At 41.8% G+C, this 18,230-nt stretch overlaps 1 protein-coding gene and 1 long non-coding RNA gene across 2 annotated transcripts in view; one reads left to right on the plus strand and one right to left on the minus strand.

The window, feature by feature from the left end:
- Window positions 1–18,230, plus strand: part of GRK7 (G protein-coupled receptor kinase 7) — a 49,221-nt gene that overhangs the window by 21,465 nt on the left and 9,526 nt on the right. The window lies entirely within an intron of this gene.
- Window positions 6,064–10,614, minus strand: LOC140509964 (uncharacterized). Its single transcript, XR_011969023.1, has 3 exons — window positions 9,695–10,614; window positions 7,124–7,238; window positions 6,064–6,545 (listed from the first exon to the last, which is right to left on the minus strand). It is a non-coding gene; the product is annotated as an uncharacterized lncRNA (long non-coding RNA).

An 18,230-nucleotide genomic window follows, 5' to 3' on the forward strand; every position in this document is an offset into this window, starting at 1 on the left:
TACTACCTTTTGTCAGTGGCACCCAACTCTCTAGGATTTGACTAAGTCAGAGACGAGTTGAAATTTATTGCAACATTTCCTACATTGGATAAGTCCCCACAGTTACATCTTGGGATAAGCTTCTATAGTAAATTGTCCTATACTGCCTTCCATTCATTTCACATTTTTAAGTATCAGTAACTTGTTTGAATAGGTCAGGTTGAAATTATTTTAATTCAACATGCCAAATTTTTAAGCTTGAGAATAAGGCTTAGTATTGCTTTCTCTTTGTATCCCTAATACTTAGCATAGTGCTTTACTCATAGGAAGCACCTAACACTTACTGATTTTTATTCTGGTTTTGTGTATTTTGATCTTTGCTTCATCAGATAACTTGTCTCAAACTCAATATGTCCAAAATGAATACTCATTATCTCCTCCACCTGCAAACCCACACTTATTCTGAATTTCCCTATTATTAAGGATGCTGTTATCATTTTAGGTACCCAGGCCTGCACCTCAGCATCATCCTCACTCCTCATACCATCCAGTCCACTGCCCAGTCTTGTCATTTCTCCCTTCACAACATCTATGTCCTCCTCTCTGCTCATGCAACTACAACCCTAAAGCCAGGACCTCCTCATTTTTCACCTAGATTATTTTCATAGCCTCTTAATTAGTCTCCATTATCCATTCAGTTGTCAACCCAACAGCATGGGTCAGCCCATGTCAGATCGCTGTTTAACAAACTAATGTAGGGGAATTCTTGACTTTTTTTCTCTTAATTTTCAGCCATTTTTCTTCTCCTCCCTACTAGAAGGGAAAAAATAAAAATAAAAACCTTTATATAAGCGTAGTCAAATGAAGAAAATTCCCACATTGACCACTTCCAAAAATGTGTTTCTCATTTTGCATTTTAGACCATTGCCCCTTTGGTGGTCTTGTGAAGCCTATGGATCTCTTAGAATAAAGTTTTCAAATGCGTAAAGTAAAGTACACAGTATTATGAAGAAAATCAGTTATATTGAAACAGTTATCAAAATCTCTTTTTTAAAAAGTTCACAGGTGCCATACTCAGAACCCCTGTTCTCATCATTTCCTGTTACCTCCAATATCAAATAGAAGGTCCTAAATTGACCAATTTCTACCTTCCCTGTCTTCTTATGCCTTACACCCCTCTGTATACTCAGTCTTACTGCAGACCTGGTCCATTTGCTTTCTCCATGTCTTTGTGCTCATCATCTCCCATGCCTAGAATACTCTTTCTTCTCACCTCCACCTCTTGATTTCCCTCAGTTTCTTCATGTGTCAGCAGAAATCCCACCTCCTTTGGGAGGCCTTTCTAGTGCCCCCATCTGCTAGTGCCTTCCCCCCTCTGATGACCTCTGCTCTACTCTGTGTGTAACTTGTATGTACAGTTATTTTCATGTTGTTTCCCCCACTAGAATGTAAGCTGCTTGAGAGCTGGGACTGTTTTTACCTTTCTAACCCTTATGCCTAGCAAGTAATAAGTATTTAATTATTGATTAAGTGATCTAACTATACACAGGCAGAGCTGATTGAGAAATGACAATATAAGTAATGGGTCAATTCCTGTCCATTTCTGTGATATTGTTTAGAGTTCACCATGATAAACACCTATCAGTTTTTTTCATCTCTTTTTAAAAATCAGATTAGCTAATGGTTGGTTTGATTTCTTCCCCCCAAAAAAATACCCCTCCCTCCCAGGAGCAACAGTTGCTAGTTTTATTTATTAATGTAGTGGTGTCTTGAACAGAAATAGAAGAGTCTGAGTATAATAGCAAATTTAGGGAGGAAGACAACATTCTATTTTGGACATATTGAACTCGAGTCACCTGGGAATATCCAGGTATGACCAGCTGTGCTGGGACTGAAATCCAAGAAAAAGATAAAAGCTATATACATACATAGCTATGGGAGTCAGCTGGGTGGAGGTGATCATTGAACCTACAGGATTCAATCTTAAAGATTCTCAGATTGAATAATTAAGAATTTTCTCTAGGATCTTTGTCAACAAACTGGACTGGACTTTTGACTTTATCTGTGCTTTTGTTATTTTTTTTATTCTTTTTTTTAAAAACCTCTGGTCATTGTCATGTTTTGACTTTTACAGGGCTTTATTATGGTGCAAATGATGTCACTTAATGTAGACATGTAGTAATGGAGGAGAAAACTAGTATTTATTATTTTAAAATTTGAAAGGAGTTCCCTGGTTTCTGCTATATAGTTTTTCTGAATGAGTATTCTGATTCTTTGGAGGGGCAGGAGTGATAGGGGAGGGGTCTCAGGGAGAAATCAAGAGCTGGGGGGATAATAAATGTAAGCATGTGGCTGAAAAAATAGCATCAACTCTATTACAATTTACAAATGTAAATTTGTACTTCTGACTGTTCTTAGGTCTTTCTTACATGTTTGAGGGCAGTCCCTTGTTGAATGATTGTCACCTCCCCAAGTGTTTCAGTAACCTCACAAGGAAACTCTGGAGAGGAAAAAAAACTTATCAGGATCTTACTCAAAATCCACAAATGAAATCAACCTTCTTTCTCATCAATGTACATGTTTCTCCAAAGATGCCAGTCTTATTGTTCAGCCCACCCATGCTTTCCCATCCTTTGTGACTTCTATCCATGTCCACCAATGAGTTTTTCCCAAGAGATTCACCCGACGTGAGGGGACTTTCTTGCTTTCTCTGGACATTGACAAGGAAGGTCCAAGCTCTTAATGCCAATTGGCCATGGGATCAGGCCTGTAAATGGTCACTGCCCTTTCATCTTGGGCAAGATAGGGAGACCCAATCTCAGTCAATCAACCAATAAATAAAATAAGCAGAAAAGAGCAGAAAGAAGTCCAGAAGGGGGCACAAACAAGTCAGACAGTGTTGGAATTACCAGGTTACAGATGAAATAACCCACCTACACACAAACAACATTACATGTGATAGAAATTCACAGTTTCTTATATAGTCCTCTTGTTCAGTTTTGAGTTTTGTTTGTTTTTAGCAGAGGGAAATGTTTTCTTGATGATTTTTGCCAAATAATAAATAATAAAATAATAAATAAATAATTATGATGAATAAATAATAAAAAGGAATTTTAAAAGAATGTTCTGTCAACAGCCACATACCTACAGCTCTCATCCTTTGGATTTTGGCCACAAATGGATTCTGAGACAATAATTTTTTACCCACTAATCAATGGAAAGCAATATACAAAATTAACAGAATTTCTTTATTTAGCAACATCATAATATTGAAATGTGTAGCCTATAAAATGATTACCATGCAGAGCCGGAAAATGTAAGCAGAAGTGACACAATTAAGTCCTGTATGCAGTCTGCTGATTCCTTCCAGCATCTCATGGGCTTCCTAGAGCTTTGGAAAGTGCCCGTCTCTTCTGTTGACATGGTCTCTAGCAGGTGGTTCCATCTGTTTGTCTTCACTGTACCCATGGAACAGAGGGAGAAGTATCAGGGAAATCTGTTCACTCTTGATACAGACAGTAGTGATCATTAGAGGAAAGTGTCTCTGTTGGCAAAAGCCAAACATGGATGCAGAGGTCTTAAAGAGTGTCATTGGTGATGGAACATAAGCACCCTGCCAGTTTCCGTCAGTGCTCCTTGTCACTCTCATTCTCAGAATCTGTTTTCAGCCCAGTGAGGAGCCAGTCCTGGGCTCTGAGTTAGGTCTCCTCAGAGATGCATCCATCCATTACTCATCAGTGATTGGGGTTGTTGGATGACAGGAGTGAGACAGGCTTTGGGAAGGTGCTCAGAAGAAAGATAATTACTAAAAAGAATTCTTGCTCTTTCTTAGGTGTGGGCTCAGGCCTGGAGTTTGGTTTGGTTTGTTTTGTTAAATGCTCTACTCAATAATAGAGATCTGGCATGTTTTAAAGTAGATATTGTATCCCAACCCTGTATGACTCCTTTGTCACAGACCACAAGCCTTGCAAAGTGCTGACAAAAAGGTATGTGCGGGGTAGGCGTGGGGGAAATTTGGAGGCATTGTCATCACGCCGATTCAGAGCTGAAAGGGACCTTAGGCATCATTTTGTCCAACCCCCTCATTTTACAGTGGAAAAAAAATAAGGGAAAGAAGTCCCTGCATGGAACATAATGTATGTGCTGATGTCTCTGACTGAATGTCTCCCACCCACCATACATGCACACATGCACACACTGTAATTAAATACAGTCTGAACCACTGTTTGTGTTGATTTTTAAGCTCAATAAAATATGGTCTAGACTCCTGTCTTAAAGCTCACGGTGGAAACAATTGGCTCTTCTAGTAGCAAAATTAGCTAAATACCTTTTAAAAACTAGTGAATGATACTTCTCTTGTGTAAGCCCCATCACAGCTTCTATTCCCTCTCTTCCTCATATGCCCAGGACCCAGCTGGGATGCTTCTGCTATCCTTCCGTACAGCACGGCTCCTACAACATGCTGGATTAGCTTTCATGGACATCACTACATTGTTTAGGAAAACTGGCCTTGGTGGGTGTAGGTTTGCCACAACAGAGGACGTTAAAAAATGGTGCTCTAGGCTCCTAAGGCAGTTTCAAAAGAGTTTTAAAAAATGATAATATTGGTAAAACTGGGTTATGATATCTAGCAGGGCTACCTTGTGGGAATAAGAGTATACTTATGGAGATCGCTCTTTAAAGAGGAAGTACTCATCTGATGGGTAAAAGAGTAGGGTTATTTTATAGTCCTGTTAGTACCACAGTGCCTGGCACATAGTAGGCACTTCATAAATTTATATTGACTGACACAACAAATAACCTGAATAAATGAAGGCAGGATGCCAGTACTTGAATACAAGGATTCTAGGGTCATAGATTTCAAAGGGACCTTGGAGGCCCAAGGAGAATAAGGGTCACATGGGTAATAAAAGAGGTTGGATATGAACCCAGGTCTTCTGAGTCCCAGATCAGTGTTCCTTTGTTTCTTCCCCCTTCAGCGAAGGGCAGTGTGGCATATATTGTTCAGTGTAGGTGAACATCTAAAGAATGTATCTTTAAGGGTTTTCCTTGTTAACAGGGGAAGGTTCAATTATGGGATCAAGGGAGCAGGGAGGGGGTATATTCAGAAATGACAGTAATGTAAAAAATACACACTGATTAAAAAAAAAAAACCTAAGGTGAAGGATCAGGATTTAGAGCTTAGAAACCCTAGAAATAATCTTTCAGTCTAAGCTTCTTATTTTATAGATGAGGAACCTTCGGCCCAGCCTCACCTGGCTAATCACATAAGATCCTGGAAAGAACTCCCTTCAGCAGACAGTTAACAAGGACAGAAAGGCTGCTGCAGGGATTATTTCGGGAGTGTTCTTTCCAGTAATAATCTTTGACATTTATCAGACTTTAAAGTTTTACTAACTGCTTTACCTACCTTATATCTTGGGAGTTACACAACACCCTGTGAAGCATGAATGAAGTGTTTGTTTTTCTTGTTCAGTTCTGGCATCAGAGAGCACAAAAGGGTATATTCAGGAATGATGGTATCAACCCCCATTTTACAGATGTGGAAACTAAGGCTAGGAGTCAGGGTGTTGTTCATGGTTGCACAGCCAGTAAATGCCAGAGGTGAGATTTGAACCCAGGTCTGTCAGAGTCTAACTCTAGAGGCCTCTCTCCATCCTCTATGCAAGGCTGCTTGTCTCAGGCACTTTGACAAACTGTAACCATTCTTAAAAAGCCTGTGATTACCACTAGTTATTTGAGTCAGAGGCTGGGGTTAGGGAGTGCCGGGAGGGTGTGGGGTGTTGCAATGGCAAGAGGAGGAAGGCAGTGAGGCAGGGTTGGCACAAAGTCAGAGGCTGCCCTCAAATGATCACCTCGAAACCCATGAAGGGACAGAAGTGACCAGTAGGAATGACAGGGTACCCCAGAGTGGAAGGAACAGCAGAGTCAGACTCTGAGCCACAGCCCAAGTGCTGCCCAAAAGCGATGGAAATGCAATTGGGAAGTGTTTAATAGAATAAATGAAACTACTGCATCAATCATGGACTTGTGATTTTCTAAATTAGTTTGAGTTGCATCCTACTATAGAATACCTCTGGATTTCACAGATAGACTGATGGAGCTAAGAACTGATCGAGAGAAGGAGCCCCAGGGCACCAGCAACAACTGCGTCTCTGCTATGTAGGGTCTGCACAAGGAGGAGGAGCGAGCAGGCAGTGAGGGGCTTTGAACCCATGACTTCTTGTGCCAGCAGCCCATGGGCACTGATGTATCGCTATCCTGGTCGTTTTCATCAACATTTATTAAGCACCTATCCCATGCAGGCCACTGTGCTCGGTACAAATAAACATAGAGCACTACAAGATCCTGCTGACGCAGTTTACAATTTAATTGGAGAAAGAGGTCAAGAGTACTTGGATAATCTCACCATCTACAGAGCATCCCTCTTCAGTTTTACCCTGTACAAGACATCTTCCATGGAAGCATTGCATACCTTTGGTGAACATAAGTATCCCAACCCTAACCTCTTGCAGGATCTCTTGACCATCTCCAGTTGTACCCCTTGGACATCTACAACTGTATGTCTGAAACACGAAATGTCCAAAATTGAATTCTTTATTTTCCCTCGAAAAAAAAAATCCTCTGCCCTCTTACTAAAACTTCTGTATTACTGTCCAAGGCATCACCATCCTCCCAGTCAGCAAACATACCCCTAAATGTCATTCTTGATCCTTCACTCTCACTCCCCGTATCCAGTCATCTGTCAAGTCCTGCCTTTTCTGTATTGGTAGCATCTCTAGATATATATCCCATTCTCTCCTCTGAAACTGCCACCACTCTGGGGCAGGTCCTCATCACATTTTCCCTGGACTATTGCAGTAGTCTGCAAGCTGAAGTCTCTCCCCACTCTGGTCTCTTAGGTGTCAAATTAACCTTGCTTCAGTGCAGGTCTGACCATGTTACCCTATTCAGTAAACTGCCTGGGCTCCTTATTCTTGTAGGATCAAATATAAAGTCCTGGTTTTCATTTAAAACCATAATCTTTCTCATCTTCTTACATATCACTTGACATTGGTCTCCTTACCATTCCCCAAACAAGACATGCCCTCTCAGGATGCCAGACATTTTCTCTGGCTATACCTGGAATGCTGTCCCTCCTCACCTCTGACTTCCTTCAGATCTCAGATAAAATCTTACGTTCTACAAGAAGCTTATCCCAGTCTTCCTTAATCTTAGTGCTTCCCATCTGAGATCAGAGGTCAGGGGGGTCATCAGACCTAGGGAAAGATGAAATGATAATAGATTCTGATCAGATAAAGGCATTTCAGAGTTTATGAACATAGAAATGGAACAGTTGTGGGTGATGGCAGAGATTGTTCTTTTGTCTTTGTTTCCCCAATGTCAGTACAATGTACACTTAATGTTTAGTAAATTCCTGTTGAATAGAAGCAAATGTAATCCCAACTCTGCTGCCTCCTAACCCTGGGTCTCCTCTGTTCCCTTCTCTATAAAATGAGGTTGAAATAGATGATCACTAATATTCCTGTCCAGCTCTGAATCCTATGGTCTCTGTATAGGGGAGAATTAGGAGAAATAAGTTTGTATAAAAAGTTAGAGGCTCGATTGCTTTGAAGGACAAAGGGATTCCTTCCTTCCTCATTCATTGGTGCCTACCACGTGTGAAGCAGTGCTTTAAATCCTGGGAGGCAGCCTGGGATTTGTTCTTTATGGGGAACCACTGAAGAATCTGAACAAGAGGGAGAAAAGTTGGGTGTTTCTGACAGTCCCTGTGAACTCTGTGCTGGAAGAACATAATGGAATTATGCCTTGAGATAGCTCATGAGCAGTGTCAGCTACCAAGTCTGATGCTTTTCACTAGTAAATTATGGTCCATTAGAACTGGCCTGTAGGACAGTGCTGAGTACCTAAGCAATTACAGAAATATGTAGAGCATGGCAGAGAGATTCTGGTCTACATTCACTCTGTCAAGAAATAATATTTTTCATATTTTTTTTAAGCTAGGGGAGGGAGTAGTAGGGAAAGGGTGGTATGGTATTTTAACCTATGATATTATCACTGGTATGGAGAACTTCCATAAGGAAACTCCACCAGTGAGGATCAACCCATACTCTGAAATTTAAACTCCACCAGTGAGGATCAACCCGTACTCTGAAATTTATAATCTTGATTTACCAAGAGTAACACAGCCAGTATGAGTCAGAGGTAGGACATGAACCCAGATTTTCCTGAAGCTAAGGCCAGTTCTCTGTCCAGTCCAAACTGCCTCTCTTAAAGCATTGTGAAATGTTCTTGTAGCACAAATGGCTCTTTCTAAAAGTTTTGCTTCAGTTCTTTGAAAGATCTATGTCTTAACATGGATACTCACTCCCATACTTTCTTCGGGGTACCTCCATGAAAACCCTACTCTGATGCCTTATCATGATGTGGAGATGACCCTGGGGTGATGAAGGAAGTGCCAGCAGGGCACAAGCTCTGCCAATTTCTACTAAGCTGGAGAAGCTTTAATTAATGTAGGAGCCAAAAACAGCCCATGAGCCTTTCTCTAAGAACCATCCTAGCTAAATAAGGAGATTACCAGAATTGACCACCAAGTAAAATTGGGAGTGGGGATCAGGCGTTGCAACTTGTGAAATAGTAAAAAATTTAAAATGGCCCATGGCCCTCATCCACTGTGAAAGTTGGGGTGGACTGGTAGAAAGGGAGACAATAATTCATCACTTTTTGACCATTGCCTAATAATTCAGTTTAATAAGCTTTTTAAGTGTCTGCACTGTGCAGAAGGCTTTGGGGGAAGGTACAGAGTTTAGGTAAGAGATAGCCCCTGCCCTCATGGAAATTACAGTCTTTAGAACACTGAATATCTATCAATAACCACATTAGCAGAGAAATAGAATTATCCTATTGTTGTTGTTGGGCCTTCATTCTCAAAGAGGACCATGACTTGAGGAAGATTATGCCATGACATGCAAGTGAACTGGATTTAAGTGAGGAGGGGCTGTGCAAAGTCATCAGCGTTACTTTCTCTTCAGGTCATCTGGGTCCAGTGGCCAGATACACATCAAGATGGCTGGAAATGGCCCCAGATGCAGTGAGGACCTTGGCCTTTTAAAGCTAAGGTCTTTTGCAGGTCTCAGTTTGACTGAGGCAGCCACCCATTCAGTGATTAAGGCTAGCTAAAAAAAATGAGGCAAAGAATGGCCTCTTTAACCTAATCCAAAAAAAAAATCAAACTGTGGGGGAAGACACTCAGGATTTCTGGCCAAAACAGAAATAATTCCCATTTACATTCACTCTGAGTCAGTCAGGGCCCAAACAATGACTAAGTGGGGTTTGGCCACTCAGTGAGAACCGGAGTGATTTGGGTTTAAGGCATGGTCCTACAAAAAAATAAAATGTAGCCTGTAAAACCCAAGACTTTCTCTTGTGACTTTCTCAGCCCAGATCAACAGGGTATGGTGAGCTATGGAATAGCTAAAAACCTCATGATGACAAAACATTTACAGCGCAGAATTTCTCACCCTATCCTACCACTGTAGGTCATAGATTCCTGGGTATGTGATAAAGCAAACTGGTGCTGCTGAACAAGATACAGGCAGGTCAGACTTACAAGCAGCCCCTTGTAAACTAAAGCTATATAAGAACACTGGTTGTCTAAGCTGCATATTTCATGAGCTCCCTCTTCTGTCTTATTTCCCAACTCAAAACTCCTCACCATCACCCTGTGTTCTCTCTTCTCTTGCTTTAGTTTCCGTGGAAGAAGTGGTCCCTCTCTTGACAAGGCCGACTCTCTGACCACCCCATAGTTTTCCCTTGTGTCATCCACACAAGCTACCAAGTTAATATTCCTAAGTCACAGGTCTGACCATGTCACTGTGACACTCAGAAATCATCAGTGGCTCCCTGTTGCTTCAAGAATAAAATAGAGACTCCCCATCTTGGCTTTTAAAAGTGCGCACATGCACGCACACGCACACACGTACACACACACACACACACACACACACACACACTCTTTTACATTTAATGCACTTTGTATACTCTGTGTTCCAGCAAAAGCAGACTTCGGATCTTGGACACCTCATTTGATGCCCCCTCTTAGGCTTTCTCTCATTCCTCCTACAGGAAGCCTTTCTGTAGTAGTGGGAGACAGTGTGGTATAAAGCGGGGGTGGGGGGCCTCTGGCTCTGCAGTCTGAAGATATGGGTACAAATGCTCCCTGTGACACTGCTTAGGGGATCACGGCCAAGATGGTTGATCTTGGGCCCCAGTTTCCTCAACTGTAAAAGAAGGGAGCTAGGTAGTCTCGGATGTCTCTTCCAGCACTATAGCTATGCTTGGTTATCCTTCCTCAGCGTATATGTGTTCCATCTCCCCAACCACCTCATGTTTTATATTTTTTCTGTATATTTCTGTATATGTAGTAGGTATATCACATTTTCTGTACCCACTACACATGTGTACATACATACACGTACTACATGCATATTACACATATATGTGTGTAAACACACAGGTCCCCTTCAATAGAATGAATTTCTCGAGCTCAGAAACCAATTAGGTTTTTTCTTTTTTCAGTCCCCAGCTCCTGGCTTAGCATCTTGCACATTCTCGGTGCTTAATTGATGTTTATTGAATTGAACCAAGTTTTGTGCTTAGTCTGATTTGTCCTGGACATCCTGGGGGATGCAGTTAGAAAACATGTTTTCATCAGCTGGCCACCACCACATAGCAATCAGACAAACCCACTGACCTGAGAGGCTGACGGGCCTGGGGAGAGCTAAGTAACCACAGTCACACCAAATTTGTCTCAACACAGCAAAGGGAAAACTTGGGGTAATTAAAGGGTCCTACCCCACCCACGTTCCCTGTTCACCCCACGCCATGCATAGGCAATTCCTGATGGAGCCTGGGCACTGTGACATCACAGTGGGGACCTTGGAGAGGGGGTCTTTCACGGAGGTCACAAGATACTGGGAAGCAGCAGCTTCCTCTCAGGCTCAACCCCTCCTCCCATGTAACAAAATGAGTATGCAACCAAAACAAGATGCTTAGACAAAAAGCCAAGCCCAGTCACCTTTTCGACCATCTGTCCCCCTAGGCTGGAGCCCAATAACTAGCATGAGAGAGAAAAGGGGTAAAAATAAAAAAACCCTAATACTTAAAGCAACGTCCAGGGTCCTGGGGTCTGATAGCAGCATTCCTCCAAGGTCTGCAAAGGCCACTGCTTAAAGGGGCAGAAGGACAGCTGGGAAAGAGAACAAAGCAGGCAGCGGCACCCCAAGGAGGAAGGATGGACGGAGCCCCAGGAAACAGCTGAGAGAGCTCATCTCAGCATGCTGTTTTCCTCTGTTCAACAGTTCTTGTGCCACGGCAAACATAAGATGTACACTCTGATTCCCTGGTCTGTTTGGATTGTGATGCTGGATGATCTGTGGGAGGGAGCGGGGGGAGGGGGAAGACAGAGATAGAAAAGGGAGACAGGAGAAAGAGAAAAGGAGGGGAGGGAAAAGGGGGAGGGGAAAGGAGGGAGACAGTGAGGAGAGAGAGAAAAGGAAAGAGGAAGGGAGGGAGAAAAGGAGGGAGGGGGAGGGAGACGGAAAAAAGAGGAGGGAGAGGAGATGGCGAAGAGAAGAAGACAGAAGGGGAGGGCAGTGGGGAAAAAGAAAAGGATAGAGGGAGGGAAAGAGAAGAAGGGAAGGGGAAAAGAGAAAAAGGGATTCAGGGAGAGGTGGGAGCGAAGGCAGGGAGCTAAAGGTTGTTTCTTCCCGGTTTCCCCTTTCGTGATAAAGGAGAAGGCCAGGGGGGTTCATCTGGAGGTTGTTTGGCCCCTACTCGCTAAGGACCGTCATAGCAAAGTGAATGAAGTAAAGGCAGCTACAGCATAAAGGGGCCTGACTGTTTCAGCTCAGAGATCAAATTAGAAATGGACAACCATTCCACATGTGGAGGGTCAGCTTGGACCTTGAGGTCTTTGTCCTCCGATATGAACTTTTGGCAGAGAGCATAAACTGATATTTTCCCTGAACATCATATGTACTAATAAAGTATCTTTGGACTGTCTCCTTCCCCCAGTGCCAAATGCCCTGGTCTCTTCACTGTTTACTTTGCTGTGCCCAAATCCATACCCCAAATTAGGAATGCCAGAACAGGAGTCTGACTTGTTCCTCTGTCACCTACCTCTATGGCACTAATAATGCTAGCAACTCACATTCCTATAGCAAAGCTTTTTCCTTACTCTTCCTCTGAAGCAGGTAGGCATAGATGTGGGGCTAACAGAAAAAGTATGTGAGTCAATCTCCATCTAGGATTTATGGCTAATTAGTGGGGTGGGACCTATCAAAGCTTCAATCTTCCTCCCACCAAACATCCCAATAAAGGGAAAAAATTGTGTTATGAGAAACAGTGATAAAGAAAATAAAAGAAGTAGCTATAAGCTACCTGGAGTATCTGAGGTAAGACAAACCAAGGTAGCTGGGAGATAGAGTGTATAAGCAGCCCAGACCCACAGCAGAAGACAGGGCCAGGCTAGTGCCCAGAACACTGCCCAGGCAGCCCTACCTGAGTAGTTTTGAGATCAGCAAAGGAGGGAAGGAGCCAAGGTTGGAACGTAAGTCAGGTTGCCAGGAGACTTGATCTAAACCCTAGGAATTCCTGGAAAGTGTTGGGGGTGGTTTTGGCCATAATATCCAGGACCAAGCTAGACTTGTTTCCAAGAATTTGGAAAGGAGCAGGGTTCAATGCAATCTCATCCACAATATGGAAACAGGCTAGAGATACGAGTAAACAGAAGAAAATGCCAGACACAATGAAATAATACTATATAAACCCAGGAGGAAAGAGAAGAAGTCCACAGGTCCTAGTGGACAGTGAAACAAAAGGGTGACTTGGCCATGGGGACTGACTGTAAGATAACCTGGGAGAAATAAATCATGAGATACAAAATGTACAGTTAAATGAATCGAGCTAGAGAGGAGAATTAAGAGTTTAGAAGAGAAGGTGGTAAACTTTGTGAAGACTTAAGACTTTCTGAAAGCAAGAGTGAATCTAGGGGATGACAAAATTAAAACCCAACATGTAATAATGATACCTGCATTATATATATACACAGCATCTACTATGTGCTGGGCACTTATGCTGAACACTTCACAAATACTGTCTTAATTGATCCTCCCACCATGGGACGTTATCCCCATTTTACAGATGAGGAAACTGAGGCAAAAGAAGTGAAGTGACTTGCCCAGGGTCACACAGCTAGTTAGTATCTGAGGCCAGTTATCCTGAGCCTAGGCCTGGTACTCCATCCACTGTGCCACCCACATACTTACACGTCCAGAAATTCTTGGAGATGACTTTTTTTTTTTTTTTAACACAGTTTACAACAGATAAAGCAATTCAAACTTTTGGTCAGGTGATACTTCTTTTTAAAGCATTTACAATATGGACCACAAAAGAATTTTTTTTAAAACATTAACCAGCTGAGACACTGATAATATTTATGTTGCTAACTTCACAAGCTCTTGACCTAATTGTCTCCACAGTATTACCAAGAATTAAAGGACCCTAATTTCTTGTTGGTCTAAAGTCCTATGCCTAATAGCGTAATTTTAGACAACCTCGGATGTTCCCCTACTAATAATCTATAATTGAATAGCTCTGGTATTAAGCTTACAAATCTTTTGACTATAGGAAATTGCCACAAGAGTAGGGACATTGCAGGGATACAGTATTGGAGATGACTCTTGATGGAACTGCTTCAGAACCCACCCAAGGTGACAGTGTAGACCTACTTATTGCTGCTCCATGGGATGTTAGCCTCTCCTACTCAGGCACTCCCAAAAGACGTGTTTGTCAAATTCACAGATCAGTCTCTTAACTTGTGCCCCCGGGATGTAGGCAGCCAAGTGTGAAGGCCAGCTGGAAGCAATCTGGAGACGGGTGGGATGTAGAAGAACTATAGACTAGGCTTTGCTCAAGGTTCCCTCCCACTCCTGTTGGTCAATGAACAAGCAACAGGGACCCGTTCTTGCATGGCCACGGTGCTGGCAGTCTTTACTGAAGGCTGGAAGACCCCTGACTGGGTTGTCAGGGGAGTTGTCATTCACATTTGGGTCAGTCCCGGAGGTTCCTTCTCACTGACAGTAGAGAAAGCCCGGGTTTTAGGACCATCTCTGCCGTTTATTTAGCCAAATAACCCCTTTGAATGGAGGTTTTCTCATCTGTAAATAGAAGTAATAATAACACATACTCTGCCTACACCCACAGGGTTATCTGGAGGATCCAATGAGCCACTGCATTTGTGTTTTGGAAATTAACATTTGCTTTACAAACAGAAGGTTGTTTGATTTTAGAAGGCTAGTGTGTGGGTGAGGTGGTAGGTGAGTAAAGGGCTTGGAGCAGAGGGACCTGGGTTTGATTTCTGGCTCTGAGGTTTATTCTCTTTTGTGAACATAAATAAGTCTCAACAATTCCTCATCTGTGAAATGGAATAACGATCCTCACACTACCACCTCATTGGGATCCCAAGATCATAAATTCACAATGGAAGAGGGCTCAGAGACTATTTTGCCTCATACCCGTTTTACAAATGAATAAACCAAGGCCCAGTGAGGTTTAAATGACTAGCCAAGGTGATAGAGCACTCATTTTGCACAACCTGGGTCACCTAGGATAAGCCACATAGTTCATCTGCAAAAGTGAGTTGCACTCCAATGATTTCTAAAGCCTGTTCTAGCTCTCCCTCCCTGCAGTAATGAGCATGAAGGCAGTAAAGGGCACTGTGATCAGGAGCTGGAATTAAGTCAGGCTCTAGGTTTTAAATAACCTTTTATCTTGTTCTACTTAAACATGAAATGCATTCGGTGTCCTCTGTGTACTTCTTAAACATGAAATGCATTCTGTGTCCTCTGTGTACTGGATGCCATCCAACGCCAGGGGCTGCCCTGGGTATCAACCATGCCAAGTAACCTCAACCAACTGGTTGCCAATCACTTCTAACTTCCACCCATATTGGGAGTGGTACCTGAGTCTAGAAGTGTGAGGGTGTGTCCTCCAAACAAATCTCTTGCCCCCAGGTGCTTGGCTCTTTCCTCCTTCCCTTCCCAGCTGTTTTCTTCCCAAAACATTGTTTAGAGAAGTGTTTCATGAAAGGCAGTGGTTCTCAAAACTGTGGTCCAGGACCCCTGGGGGTTCCTGAGACCCTTTTATGGGCTCTGTAAGGTCAAACCCATTTTCACAATAATACTAAGATATTATTTGCCTTCTAAAATCATACATACTCTCTCCTCTTGCTCTGTGAGGCTGGGTTTTCTTCACATTCTTTGACCAAAGCAACATATCTCAATACAGTAACAGATAGGAGAATTCAGCTGTCTTCTGTTAAGCCAGACATTAAAGAGATTTGCAAAAAATATGTCAAACAATACCATTCTCATTAATTTTTTTATTTTGGAAAATATAATTATTTTTCATAAAAAATGTTATGTTAGCATATGGTGGTATTTTAAATGAATTATTTTAAAATTTTATCAGTTTTAACTTCTAATATGATAAATATTATTAGATGTAACCCACATAAACAAAAGCTCTTAGGGCCATCAAAAAATTTTAAGCGTATATAGGAGTTCTCAATTTTCAAGAGTGTCATGAGGTCCTGAATCAAAAAAGTTAGAGAACTACTGGTCAAAAGGATGAAATATTTTTGTTTTGGTCTGGATCTTTGATTTCATTACTGTAGGGAACTTCCAGTGAGAAAACTTCCTCTACCAATGCAAATCAGTAGCTGTTCTATACCTTAGAACACTGGCATTATAGTCAGAGGATCCAACTTGCCTGTATGACTTTGGAGGAGTCAGTGTTCCTTAACCTCATTTTTCTTAATTGTCTTTAACCTAATGCCTGCTGTTTCCCCCAGATCTTTCTTCCCTGTATCTGCTAGCTAATCCCCACTCTCTTCCTGAGTTGCTGCTTCCTAGCTGTGTGACCATGGGCAAGTCACTTAAACCAGTTTGCTCAATTTCCTCATTTGTAAAATGAGCTGGAGAAGGAAGTGGCAACAACTCCAGTGTCTTTACCCAGAAAACCCCAGATGGGACCTCAGAGAGTGAGACGCGACTGAGAATGAGTCAATGGTAACAGCGACAACCAGGTTTCTATTTGTGCTGGATTTGGGCCTCACTATTGGCTGCCTGTGGGCTAACGATTAGGAGTACTCTTGTCATTTTAAATTCTTGATCTTACTATTTTTAAGTCTTTTGTTTTTATATCATCTTCATTTCCAAATATATCCTCCCCGCTCCTCTATCCAGCAAGCCCCTTGAAAACAAAGAAAGGGAAACAACCCAGCTCAGCACAAGCAGCCAACACATGGGCCACGCCTGACAGTATCTAATATATTCCACATCTGCAGTAAGAGAGAGAGATTTTCTCAGCCCTTCTCTCAGATCAGGCTTGGTCATTATCCCACATTCCATTTCTGCAGATCATTCTCTCCATTAACATAATTCAAGGCAGTATGGATGTTATTTTCCTGGTTCTGCGTTCTTCTGTTTGCATCAGTTCATCAAATTATTCTTGCCCTTCCCTGAATTCTTCATATTTATCATTTCTTATAGTGCAGTAATATTAGATTTAAGCATCACTGTTTATTTACCAATCTTTCATTTAGTGAGCATCTCTTTTATTTCCTCCCAGTTCTTTGCTCTAAAAAAGAGCTCTGCAGTGGTCATAGGGGACCTTTCCATCTTTGATTTCCTTGGGATCTCTGGATCAAAAGGCATAGACATTTTAATCATTTTCTTAGCATAACCACAAATTGCTTTACAGAATAGTAGGACTAGCTCATATCTCCCCCAACCAATACATTAGGGTAGCTGTCTCTCTGTAGCCCCTCCAACACTGGCTATTTCCGTAGCATATCATCTTTTCCAGTTTACTGGGCATGAAGTGAAATATTTGTGTGGTGGGGTTTTTTGCATGAGAATAATCTCAGTAACTAGAGTCCAAGTTCTTTCCAAAGTCTCTTTCACTCTCATTTTGAGCTTATCCATGGTTTTCCTGGGAGTATCCATATGCAAATGTACTTCTACATGGCCACCCATATTCTGTGCCCTTCTCTCCAAATCCCCTCCTAATAGTCATTCGACTACCAAATAGTAATGAAATGCCACAATTCTAAAATAATGAGGGGATAGTCTCTTCCTGGTGTTTGTTTTTTCTTTGCATGTATCTCTGAGCCTGAAATTACACTCTTATCCTTCACTTTGGTGTGGAAGTGTCTGAGTTTTCAAAAGCTCCACCAAACTGAAACAGCTCTAATAAAAGTCCAGAAGCAAACCGTGGATCTGTTGTCTGAGGCTCTGCAGAGCTAAGTTTGCAGAGAGTCAACATCCGACTGCACAGATTTGCTTTACTTAAAGAAGTTATCCCAAGTAGCGAGGGTAATGCTGGTAAATGTTTAACAAGTGACTCTCAAAAACTAATAATAAGCTTGACATACTTTAAAGTCTAATCTGTTTGTAGTATTAACATTTTCCCCTTCACTTTCTTAAGTCTAGAAATCACAAATCAATAAAGTCAAGCCAAGATTTCTACTGTTTATCTGTTCCTGAAATGTACATGCTCACACTGAAAATTTAACAATCAGCTCTCAAGCTTGTTCCAGTATATAATCCAGTCATTAAATTTGTTATGCTAAGTGCATTACTTACACCTGCATTTTTATAAAAGGAGGGTGATAGTTGTGTTGTCCCAATATGTTATACCTTTCTTTAGGACCTATAAGCTGTCACAGAGGGTTTTTGCCCTCCCCCCCAATTCCATACATAGTACTGGTAAAAATAAAACATTCGTTATATTTTATAATTAAAACATGATAATAACCCATGATGTAACCATCTTGAAGAAATCATTAAGAAAAAGAAACACAAAAATCAAACACATCCAAATAAGACCTCAAAATGCCACCCTTCAGTCTGCATCTTAAGCTCCAGAATTACATAGACCAAGTTTAGTCTTAAGGGGCAGCCCTAATCAAATAGGTCTTTTTAATTCTGGAAACTCTCAGAATGTAACTCAAGTTAGCAGGACTGGATTCAAATCCACTATCTACTTATTCACCATTTCTGATACTACATTTCCTCCTCTCTAAAATGAGTGGGTTAAATTAAATTGTGACCCAGCTATGACCTCATGTAGTGAGATCAAGGGATGGCACAGGGGCAGTTCTCTGGAGAGGCATCTTGGTACATGGA

The sequence above is a fragment of the Notamacropus eugenii genome, chromosome 6 (assembly GCF_028372415.1).
Source record: "Notamacropus eugenii isolate mMacEug1 chromosome 6, mMacEug1.pri_v2, whole genome shotgun sequence".
NCBI lineage: Eukaryota > Metazoa > Chordata > Mammalia > Diprotodontia > Macropodidae > Notamacropus > Notamacropus eugenii.